The 11,966-nt window shown below is 39.9% G+C and overlaps 1 pseudogene; it reads right to left on the bottom strand.

Moving 5' to 3' along the window:
- Positions 1 to 5,933: 5,933 nt before the first annotated feature.
- Positions 5,934 to 11,207, bottom strand: LOC102395063 (annotated as a pseudogene).
- Between the last annotated feature and the right edge of the window lie 759 nt (positions 11,208 to 11,966).

The following is an 11,966-nucleotide window of genomic DNA, read 5'->3' as shown; positions in this document are numbered from 1 at the left end:
TGTCTTTTAATTTCACAGCTCCAGTCACCATCTGCAGTGATTTTGGAGCCCAGAAAAATAAAGTCTGACACTGTTTCCACTGTTTCCCCATCTATTTGCCATGAAGTAATGGGACCAGATGCCATGATCTTAGTTTTCTGAATGTTGAGTTTTAAGCCAATTGTTTCACTCTCCTCTTTCACTTTCATCAAGAGGCTATTTAGTTCTTTGCTTTCTGCCATAAGGGTGGTGTCATCTGCAGGTTTTGTGTTATTATCTTAACACAAAAGATATTTTGTGTTATTATCATGCAAGTGTTATCTCCTGGAGGAGGAAATGGCAATCCACCTGCCTGGATAATCCCATGGACAGAGGTGCCTGATGGGCTACAGTCCATGGGGTCACAAAGTGTTGTACTTGACTGAGTACATACATACACACATGCATACAGTAGAACTTTTAATACCAATATTGGAGATGTAGATATAATTATTTTTCTTTTACAAACAGAGAAATGAGGCATATATATTTCAAGATACATGTGAATGGCCCACAGCTAGCAGGTGGTAAACTGAAAATTCTAACTGATGTTGGAAAAGTTCAAATATCAAGTCAAATGAAGTTTTGTAAATGAAGACTGGTAAAGCTGTGCTTTACAAAGATTTTAGGAACCAAGATTCTGCTTTAACATACCTGGGCAGTGTCTTTTATCCTCAGATTCTAAGACAATACCTCTATTCCAGGGAGCAAGATAGAGGAAAAATCAAAATGACACATTTTTATATCTCATTGATGAGAAAGTACTCACTATTACAGGTTGAATTGGGTTCCTCAAAATTCATATGTTGTCTTAATTCTTGGTACCTCAGAATATGACTTCATTTAAAAATAGAGCTATTCATCATTGCTTATCAGCCTTTTGTCTAAGATCAAGTGTAGTATGGCTTTTGTCTAAGATCAAGTGTAGTATGGCTTCCCTCAGTTGGTAAAGTATCTGCTTGCAATGTAGGAGATCCCGATTGGATTCTTGGGCCAGTAAGATCCACCAGAGAAGGGATAGGCTACCCACTCCAGTATTCTTGGGCTTCCCTTGTGGCTCAGCTGGTAAAGAATCTGCCTGCAATATGGGAGACCTGGGTTCAATCCCTGGGTTGGGACAAACCCCTGGAGAAGGGAAAGGCTATCCACTCCAGTATTCTGGCCTGGAGAATTCCATGGACTAGACAGTCCATGGGGTTGCAAAGAGTTGGACACGACTGAGTGAGTTTCACTTCACTATTCATCACCTACTCAGTAGACATGAATTTGAGCAGACTCCAGGAAACCTGGCATGCTGCAGTCCATGGGGTCACAAAAGAGTTGGACATGATTTAGTGAATGAGCAACAAATGCTAATTTTAGAGTTTTGTAACAAGGATGAAACATAACGTATAAGTATTAAATTGCAGTACAAATTCTGTTAGTTATAGATTTGATTTCTGTCTGAGCAGCTGTCTGTGTGCATTAATGGCACTTTGGGATTTTTGGTTTTAGATGATAAAATAAAGCACACATCTGTGTTTATGGGTAAAAAATAAAATAAAATGAGCTATTGAAGGTATAATTAGTAAAGAGGAGGTCACATTGGAGTAGGGTGGACCCCTGATCCAATATGATTGGTGTCTCTCTTTTTTCTTTTTTAAATTTATTTATTTGTCAGCATTCAGTCTTGTGGCATGTGAGATCTTTGTTTTGGTGCATGGGGCTTAATTGCCCCATGGCATGTGGGATCTTAGTTTCACAGCCAGGGATCAAACCCACACTCCCTGCATTCAAGGTGAATTCTTAACCACTAGACCACCAGAGAAGTCTCATGACTAGTGTCTTTATAAAAACAATGCAACGTACAGAGCCAGGCTTGAACACAAGGAGGACACTGCGTGAAGGCTGGAGCTAAGCTGCATGAACCAAGGAACTATCAGATGCTAGGAGGGATGCCTGGGACAGATCTTTCCTAGCAACTTCAGTAGGGGCATGGCCCCTGCTGACACCTTCCTCTTTGACCGCTAGCCTTTAGAACTCTGAGAAAATACATTTCTGTTGCTTAAGCCACTAACTTTGTAGTATTTTGTTAAGGTAGCCCTAGCAAATCAAACAGTAACACTTAAGGTAGTCTAGTTAAGCGTAGGATTTTTGGCTTTTTGTGTAGCTACAATTTTGAAAAAGAAAAAAATGATTACTGTAGAACAGGTAGTCTCTGACAAACTATGGCATACTCTGAGAAGCAGTCTCAATACTCAGCATTTCATTGGATCTGTCACTATTAATTGTGAAAGGTATGTTGTTACATTATATATTGAAATACCTAGAAATAAATAATGCTAGCAATTTAATTATGATAGGTCATCCTTACTTCAGAGAGATTAAATGTGAAAAAAAAGAAATGGGCATCTTAGAATCAATGAAATACAGTAAATATTCTATAGACAATTTAGTTATAACAGTAAACAGAGAAAAGAAATTGTTTGCATGAGCTATAATTCAATAATTTATACCATAGCATATAAACATGACTTGTCTTATTACAAGATTTTAAAAGTATATATAAGATAATCAGATTACAAAGGATATAAAAATATCAATATGGATATTGATATAGATATAAATATATACAAATAATACTGTTCTTTACTTAACTTTGTTCAAAATGCTTTCACTAGATTAGTGAAATGCAGAATCAGTGATATCATATATTCCCTTTAAATAAAAGTAATATTTGGTATCAGTTATGCTTATTCTTATAGAAGGCAGGAGAAGGGGATGACAGAGGATGAGATGGTTGGATGGCATCGTCAACTCAATGGACATGAGTTTGAGCAAGTTCTGGGGGATGGTGAAGGACAGGAAAGCCTGGTGCGCTGCAGTCTACAGGGTCGCACAGAGTCAGAACAACTAAGCTACTGAAGCACAACAACAACAAACGCTTATTCTGCAAAAGAAAGATAATTTGGAGTGGTGGTTTCATTAAAGAAATTTAATGCCCCTTTCTCTAGCAAATAAAAAATAATGGCACTGCTTCAATTGGGAAAAATAATACGAGGACCTAATAAGTGAGATGAAAACTGTAAAATTACCAAATGTAGTAATAATTTACTTCTTTTAAAAAGTTTGCTTTTATTTTCCTTTTCTCTATGAAACTCAGTCCCATTTACTTGAATTATTCTTCTCATTATGTATTGGCTAAACTTCTTCAGAAGCAACTGGGATTTTTCATTTTAGTCCCAAAGGAAAGTTTTAATTGCATGTTGCCATGACAAGTTGAATTAGTAAGACATATATTACTAGATAATTCTACAACTCTCTAATTTTAGAGGGTCTTATCAAGAAAGCCACTTTCTTTAGATGTAACTGAGATCTAAAAAATGCAAAGCATCTGTTTCACAATTAGCAAGGAACAATGTAAGGATGAGTTCACCAGGGGTAGAGAGAGGAAACCAGAGTCTCCCACTGTGCAATCTTTGATGATTTTACATTTATGAACCCATAACTGAGCTTGATTCAGCAACTGACCTGTGAAACAGCACTGATTATTAATATTAATTACTATTACAGTATTTAGACTATCCCCATAGTATTACAGAACACAATAAAAACAATTTGAGATTCAATTACATCAATGAACAGCTAAAACATTAGTAAAGATATTAGCTAGCACAAAGGAAAAAGTGCTTAGAGTCTAAAGAAGGCATTTGCAAGCCAAGGAGCTGGGCTTCTCCTAAGTCTTGCTGGGGCAAACACGTTGAGGGGGAGGTTGTGTCAAGTCGTGACAATCATTTCAATAAAGGGAGGGGGTGGGGAACAGCTAAATGTGTTTAGCAAAATGAGGTGTTAATTCATTTTAATAATTTAAATGGATTTAAATATTTATAAATCAGAAAGACGATATATAAAAACAGGGACACTGGAAGCGTAGAACTTAACAGCTCTAGACAACATGAGATTCATCAGCAGCAGAATTTCATTTCATGCAAGAGATTGAAATCATATAATTATTATCAAAGTTTTTGTCCTTGTGCCTTTAAGGAGTCAAGCAAAGTAAGAAAGAAATTATCTTCTCCAGTTTTTTAATAAGCATCTTCAGTTTTTAAAATACCAACGCAGAACAAACACAGCAAAAGTTCTTTTGGCACCTGGCCTATCAGTGAACCTCTTCCTACTTTCTGAGTAGCTAGTCTTGGCTCCCATTTTCTTTAAAGATAATCTAAAATGCTAACTGTCTTGTGTGTTCTTTGCTGATATACATGAGCAAATACACTCTACCTAAATTAGTGGCTCCCAAGCTTTTTGGCACTAGGGACTGGTTTTGTGGAAGACAATTTTTCCACACACTGGGTGGGAGGGGTGGTTTGGGGGTGATTCAAGCACATTACACTTACTGGGCACTTTGTTTCTGTTATTATTACATCAGCTCCATCTCAGATCATCAGGCATCAAATCCTGGCAGCTGAAGACCTTGCTAAATGGTACTTTTCTAATTGTACTTCGTCTCAGAGATCACTTAAATGCTTGACTTACCTATATTCTGGGCTTCCCCGGTGACTCAGTGAAGAATTGGCCAGTAAAGCAGGAGACTCATGTTCAATCCCTGGTTTGGAAAGATTCCCTGGAGAAGGGAATGGCATCCCACTCCTGTGTTCTTGCCTCGAGAATTCCATAGAGACAAGAGCCTGGAGGGATACAATCCATGGGGTCCCAAGGAGGCAGACATGACTGAGCAACTAACACATTAAGGAGTTAGCATATTTTTCTATGAAAGGCAAATGTTTTAGGCTTCACTGGCCATTTAGTCTCTTTCACAGATGCTCAACTCTGCCATTTTACTGTAAAAACAACCATAGACAAAACACAAATGAAGGAACCTGGATGTGTTCCAGTAAAACTTTATTTATGGACATTGAAATCTGAATATCATATGCAGTATTATTCTTTTGATTTTATTCTCAACCATTTAAAAATGTAAAAATGCTTCTTCACTCACTATCCATGCAGGCCAGATTTGGTCCACAAACTGTGTTTGTTTGGACATTGTGTTCTGGACTACGGGTTCTGTAAGATGAGGCATCTCCTAACCTTGTCTATATTATCCCTGCAGTTCTTAATAAGTGCTTCTGTGAGTATTTGTCAAAATGAACACTGGCATCATAGAGACAAGAAGCAATGAATACAAACAAAACGTAAAGTTCACCCTTCTGCCTTCCTCCAGTCTTCCTCATCAGAATATCTTTAAGGGAATCCTCTATTATTCTCTTTCATACTTTTCTGTTCTTTTCAACTAAGTAGTTACCAACATAATTATGAATTTACTTGTGAGTTTTCGTGTTTACTGCTATATTGATTTCTATCAATGACATGATAAAGTATCATAAATGTAATGACTTTGAAAGCAATACATATTTTCATCTGTTTCCACAAGTCATTAGTCAGATGGGCTTGGTTGGGTCTCTGCTTAGAGAATGTCACAAGGCTAAAATCAAGGTGTCTACAGGTATGTGTTCCTTTATAAAAACTCGAGAGAGTCTATATGACAGAATCTGCTTAGAAGCAGACTTTTTTTTCTATGAAGGGCAAATGTTTTAGGCTTCACGGGTCACTCAGTCTCACGTTGGCTGAGTTGAGTTCCATGCAGCTGTAGGACTGAAGTCCCCATTTCTTTGATGACTGTTGGCTTATTCTCAGCACCTGAATTCTACTGCATTCCTTGACTCATATTCCCTATGCCTTTAAAGCCAGTAACTGTGGATCAAAGTCCTTTTCATGCTTCATCTCTCCTTCCTTTTCTTCAGCTCCTCATCTCCCTCCAACTTCAACCAAGAAAGAGTCTCTGGCTTTTATTTATTTATTTTTTCCTTGATGACTGATCTGTTTTATTTATAACAACGTTAGATGCAGCTTGCTTGTACCTTGAATATTACACATTAAAGTGCAACAGGCTGTCGAGTCTTGCATTTCTTGTGAAGTGGGAGATGGTTTCCACCCTCACATAGGGAAGCAACACCATGATGTCCACCCTTGTGCTCCAGTGTGTGTAACAGGATGACAAGAATATTACAGACAGATGCTCCAAGAGGATGGCCCAGGGCTATGGCTCCTCCTTCAGTGTTGACCTTCTCTGGGTTTAAACCAAGTTCTTTAGCTATTGCAACAGACAGGGCTGCAAAGGCTTCATTGATTTCAAATACATCAACATCCTCCAGTGACCACCCTGCTTTTGCAACAGTTTGCTTTGTTGCTGGAATTGCTCCTATTCCCATAATGGAAGGTTCCACATCTGCTTGCGCCCAGGAAACCATCTGTGCTAACGGTGTGAGCCCACAGTTGGCAGCTTCAGACTTCTCCATAAGAACCACTGCTGCAGCACCATCATTCATTCCTGAAGCATTAGCTGGTGTGACTGTTCCCGTTCCCTCCATAAGGAAGCAAGGCTTTAGCTTAGACACGGCTTCCATGTTGCCCCCATGGTGAGGAAACTCATCTGCTTTAACTTCAGTAAGACCTTCTTTCCCTGGTGGCTCGGTAAAGCCTCTGCCTGCAATGCGGGAGACCCGGGTTCGATCCTCTGGGTCGGGAAGATTCCCTGGAGAAGGAAACGGCAACCCACTCCAGTATTCCTGCCTGGAAAATCCCATGGATGGAGCCTGGTAGGCTACAGTCCATGGGGTCGCAAAGAGTCGGACACGACTGAGCAACTTCACCTCAAGACCGTTTTTTAGAAGATACAAAAACTGGAACGATCTCTTTGTCAAAATGGCCGGCCTTCTGTGCATTCTCCGTCCTGTTCTGGGACAGCACTGCAACCTTGGCCTGTCTTCTCTACTCACTTGCCACTGTTTGGCCACATTTTCAGCTGTAATGCCCATATGATAGCTGCGGAATACGTCAGTGAGCCCGTCACAGAGTATACTGTCTGTCAATGGTTTTTCCCCAGTCTTGACTCCCATCCTCAAGTGAACCAAATGAGGAGCTTTGCTTATATTCTTCCATGCCTCCTGCAACAATGCTGGAGTCTCCTATCCTTATCGATTGGGCTGCGAGACCCACGGCTTTCAGACCTGACCTGCAGATCATTTGGCCGCTGCACGCTGGAACAAAGTAGGGGATTCCCGCACCCACGGCTGGCCTGTCCAACAGGGTTCTGCCCACAGCCTACTGCCAAAATGTGTCCAAATATGACCTCTGAGACCTCTTTGGGAGCCACAGCACCCTTTTCAGGACCTCTCTGACAGTTGAGCCCAGGTCATGGACAGGAACGGTGGATAAGGCACCACTGAAAGAGCCTATGATGGTGCACGCTGCCGAGACAAGGACCACTGGGTCCAAGTCTGCACTCACCCTGCCACACTACCGCCTCTCAAGCAGCTACTGTGGGCCCCAGGGCAGCCAGCTTAGTGCTGGCTTTTAAAGTTTCATGTGATTAAATGTTCTTACCCATATAGTCTAGGGTACTATCTCCATGTCAAGATCAGTAGCTTAAACTACATCTGCAAAGTTCCTTGGCCATGTAATATAACATTGTTTTAGGTTTCAGGGGTGAGTGCACAGACACCTTTGGAAGGAGGCATTATTCAGTATACCACAATTACAACCATCCCTGTAAGTTTCATGAACAAAGGTCCTATCTTTTTTTTTATCATTGTTGCATATCCAGTGTGTGACATGCTTGCCAGACACATAATAATTGCTCAATAAATATATCTTGAATCAAAGAAAGAATAAGTGAGCAAATGAATGAGTGAATATGTGGATCTAGAGTTTAGTAGAACGTTCTAACCTTGAATCAAACATTTAGGAACGTTGAGTGTATCTATGGGTCAGTGGTAAACAAAAGCACAGATTTTCACTTCAGGAAAACATGGATTCAAGTTGGTAGTTTTATTGTCACTTATTAACTGAGTACCAAGGATCTGTGTGCCACAGTTTCTTCATATGAAAAATGGGAAATCAAAACTTCTATCTAAACGTTTTGCTGAGGATCAGATATATACGGCTGTATATCTCGTTCCTGAATATTACAGTGCCTAGCTCATAGTGAGCACTTATTATATTATAGCCATTATAAATGTTGCAGGTATTTTGAGGTCTAGGTATTTGATGGAATTAACTTATTTGGGAAGAAATGGAATAGAGGAGAGGGGGAGGGAGGGGAGAACGGTAGGGTTGGGTCCAGGAGATGGAAGGGAAGAGAGAGGTCTCAGCAGAACACTGTCACTTAGCAATATTTAAGAAGCAAGTAACTAAAGAGAAGTAAGAATCAATAGTTAAAGATGCAAGAAAGATAGAGAAGAGCACAGTCTTTGGAAACAAAAGGGGAGGAGGAACTTGAAGGACAGAGTCACTAACAGTTTCAAATATGAGGACAATATCATGTAATGTAAAAATTGAAATGAGTCCATTATATTATTGGATAAAGATGTCAGTGGTGACCCAGGAAGGAAGGTTTGGTGAAATATTAAGGAAGACATTCAGTTGTAGCAATTTGAAGGAGAAATGGAAAAAGAAGGAATGAGAAAGCAGAAATGGAATGAGAAAGCATGGTCTTTCCAGAAGTTTGATGTTGAAGGAAAAAAGAAAGATGAGCCATAATTTGGAGAAAAGGCTTGATGTAAATGGGAATTTGGGGTGCACATGTATTTATTTTACTGTCCTTCACACCTCTCTTACCACAGCTTTTCAATCCCTTTCCTCTCTATCTTTTCCACCTTCCCTCATCAATGATAAAATTAATCAATTAATCAATAAAAAGGTTAATCAGTAGTAAATCTAAGAGAGAAATGGAAAATTTTATTTGAGCCAACTTGGGAGACAGTTTTTCAGAAAACTCTGAGGCCTGTTCTGCAGAGGTAAAGGGGGATTCCCTGGTGACTCAGATAGTAAACAATCTTCCTGCCAATATGGGAGACGCAGGTTCAATCCCTGGATCAGGAGGATCCCCTGGAGAAGGAAGTGGTAACCAGTATTCTTGTCTGGAGAATTACATGGACAGAGGAGCCTGGTGGACTACAGTCCATGGGATTGCAAAAAGTCAGACATGACTGTCACACACAAAGTGGGAAGCCAGCATATAATGTGATTTTATAAAGAGGGTCCGTGCAGTCAAGCACACGTATTGATAGAAGGCTATTGCTATTTGCAAGGAACAGATATGGTATCCTAGTGAATGGTTTTAGTGTTTTTCTAAGTGTAGGGAGGTGCAAGAAACCAGATTCACGAAATTTTCTCCTGAAAATATCTAACTATCTGAAGGCCAGTTCTGCCAGTTTTCTGAGTACAAAGTGCCTTCTCCTGATCTTCAGCCTGAGTCCCTTTCAGGTTGTACTGTAGGTCAGTAACAGCAGTGGGTAATGCTTTGATCCTTGTGGAACTGAATGATGGGCAACATTCTTTATTTTACAATCCCTTCTGTTTTGGCTTTAATGTCAACCAAGGTTTGAGATATTCTGTGACCAAGTTGTCCCACAGTGCTAGAAATACTCATTCCCAGTTTGGGTGAGGATTTCATTGGTAGGACACTTCATGTAGTATTACTGAAGTAGGCTTAGTAAATAGCAGCCAAAAGCCCCTGTCCCACCTGTCTTACTAGTCTGTTATAATCCAGGAAGTGATTTCCTCTTGTTGCTTCTTCCCAAATCTAGACTTCCAGGGTTATAATCATTGATTTCATTGAACTGTATAAGTGGTCAATGGTCTCAGTTCATTTAGTTCTTTTTGGTAGAGGCTTAGAAACACATTTGGTAATGCAAGAAATAATAATCTTGTAAGATAGGCCAAATGCCAGTAATATACGTAGTAACATTAATAAGGTCATAAGAAAGTATTCAAGTTAAAACTCGCATTAGATGCAGCTCAGTATCTCCCCAGGTTATCTGATCCAGGCTGCTCTGCACCAGCCATCTTAAAGGGAAATGACAAGTTGGAATCATATATAAAGTTCACCATAGACACTTGCATGTACCAGATGAGGGGTGGCTTATCGTGTTCTCTTACAGGGTCGAGAAAGGAATGTTATCTTCTAAGGAGTTGCATGGCTGATGTCTGAAGAAGAAAAATCAATCTTTATGGTTTAGCAGGTATTTCTGCCCTTGGGGAGGTCTGGTTAATGCTCAGTGTAGATGCATAATGCATGCTAGAGGCGAGGGAGGAGGCCTACATGGGCAGAGAAAAGCTTTATGTTTAAATTTTTCTTATCTCACTTTAAAATACCAATTTTATTTCATCACTCCATCATGCTCAACAAAGAACCTCAACTACTTCGTGCAACATATAGGAACTATCAGGTAGGACCTTTCTCTACTTGTTAAAATAACCTGCTTCCCACATCTCAACTCCCCAAAGGTCTTACCTTCTGCCTTGCTATCAAGTGGAAGTGATAAACCGTCACATATCAGAATAATTCTGTCACTTACACACTGAATCCCTGCCCTGCTTGCTTTTCTACCATCTAGTGTTTGTTAGTTGCTCAGCTGGCTCCAACTCTTTTTGACCCCGTGGACTGTAGCCCACCAGGCTCCTCTGTCCATGGAATTCTCCAGGCAAGAATACTGAAGTGGGTTGCCATTCCCTTCTCCAGGGATCTTCCCAACCCAATGATAGAACCTAGGTTTCCTGCCCTGCAGACAGATTCTTTACTGACTGAGCCACCAGGGAAGCCCACCTTCTTACCATGATCTTGAATGATTATTAACTCTTCTGTATCCCAGATCTTTCCATTATATAGTGGAAGCAAAAACTCACTATGTTAATGTAGATTAAATAAGCAAAGCATGAATAAAATGTTAATATAATGGCTAGTGTTTAGTAGGCACTCAATATCTTTTCTCCCTTCCTTTTTTAAAAAAATATTTTTGGGCACATTGCCCAGCATGCAGGATCTTAGTTCCCTGGCCAGGGATCAAACCCACGCCCCCTGTAGTGGAAGCCTAGAATCAACCACTGGACCACCAGCCAAGTCCCTCCCTTGCTTCTAATACTAAATGTATAACCTTTTTGGTACCTTATTCCATTATGGTTTTTCCCCTAAACCCTTGTCTTCCTCTGGCATAGTCAATTATTAGGCTTTTTCATTAAACACTGTCTGTTCTACCAGCATCTCGGATTTCCCATTTCTTTTCCATTTTTTGCCTATTACATGCCAATTGTTCTTTACTCTTTTATAAGCTACCTCTGCAGTCCTACCTTCTGGTCTTGCTCCACATCTTTTCAATCTTTGTCTCTATTCATACTCTTATTACAACACCAGCTCTGCATCATTTCACTTGTGAACCCTACTCTTTAAGCCTTCCTCCTTCACATGGTCCCTTCCCTCACCACCTCTTTACTCTTTGACTTGATATCTAAAAACAATAAATGGAATGTCATTTATTAGATATATATCCCATGAGGAAAAGAACATCTGTTTCATCCATTGCTGTATCCTTAGGACCTTGAACTTTGATTGTTTCTTAACATTGAATTAATGAATTAACATGTCCCTGCCTCCAATTCCCTTTCCTTGAAGTCACCAAACTGCTTTGCCTTACTATCAAATTTATATCTTCAACCAAAACTTCCCTTTTGTGTTTCAGGCTACCTGCTTGATAGTTCCCCTTAAATGTCTCATCTTGAATTAGACATGCTCCAAACTAAATTCAAGAACCTTACTTCCACCTCTCAGTTGTTTCTCCTCCACAGCCCTCTAGCTCAGTGAATCTACCTGTTGTTCCAGAGAGACATTTGGAGTCATCATTTACGAGCTCATCTTATTTATTCCCTCTAACCAATCCTCCATTAAATCCACAGACTTTGTTATGGCATATCTCTTGGCTCTGTATACTTCTTTCCATCTCCATTGCTAACATCTAGTCAAGCAATCACTCTATGTAGGGTGGACTACTGAAGTAGTCTATCAAATGTCTCCTCATATTCATGCCTAAGCCCCGTGCAATCTATTTTCCATACAGTAGTAAGAACAGTAT

Source organism: Bubalus bubalis, chromosome 15 (genome assembly GCF_019923935.1).
Source record: "Bubalus bubalis isolate 160015118507 breed Murrah chromosome 15, NDDB_SH_1, whole genome shotgun sequence".
In the NCBI taxonomy this organism is placed as follows: Eukaryota; Metazoa; Chordata; class Mammalia; order Artiodactyla; family Bovidae; genus Bubalus; species Bubalus bubalis.
The sequence above is the reverse complement of the archived record's forward strand: the minus strand, read 5'-3'. Positions and strand labels throughout refer to the sequence as shown.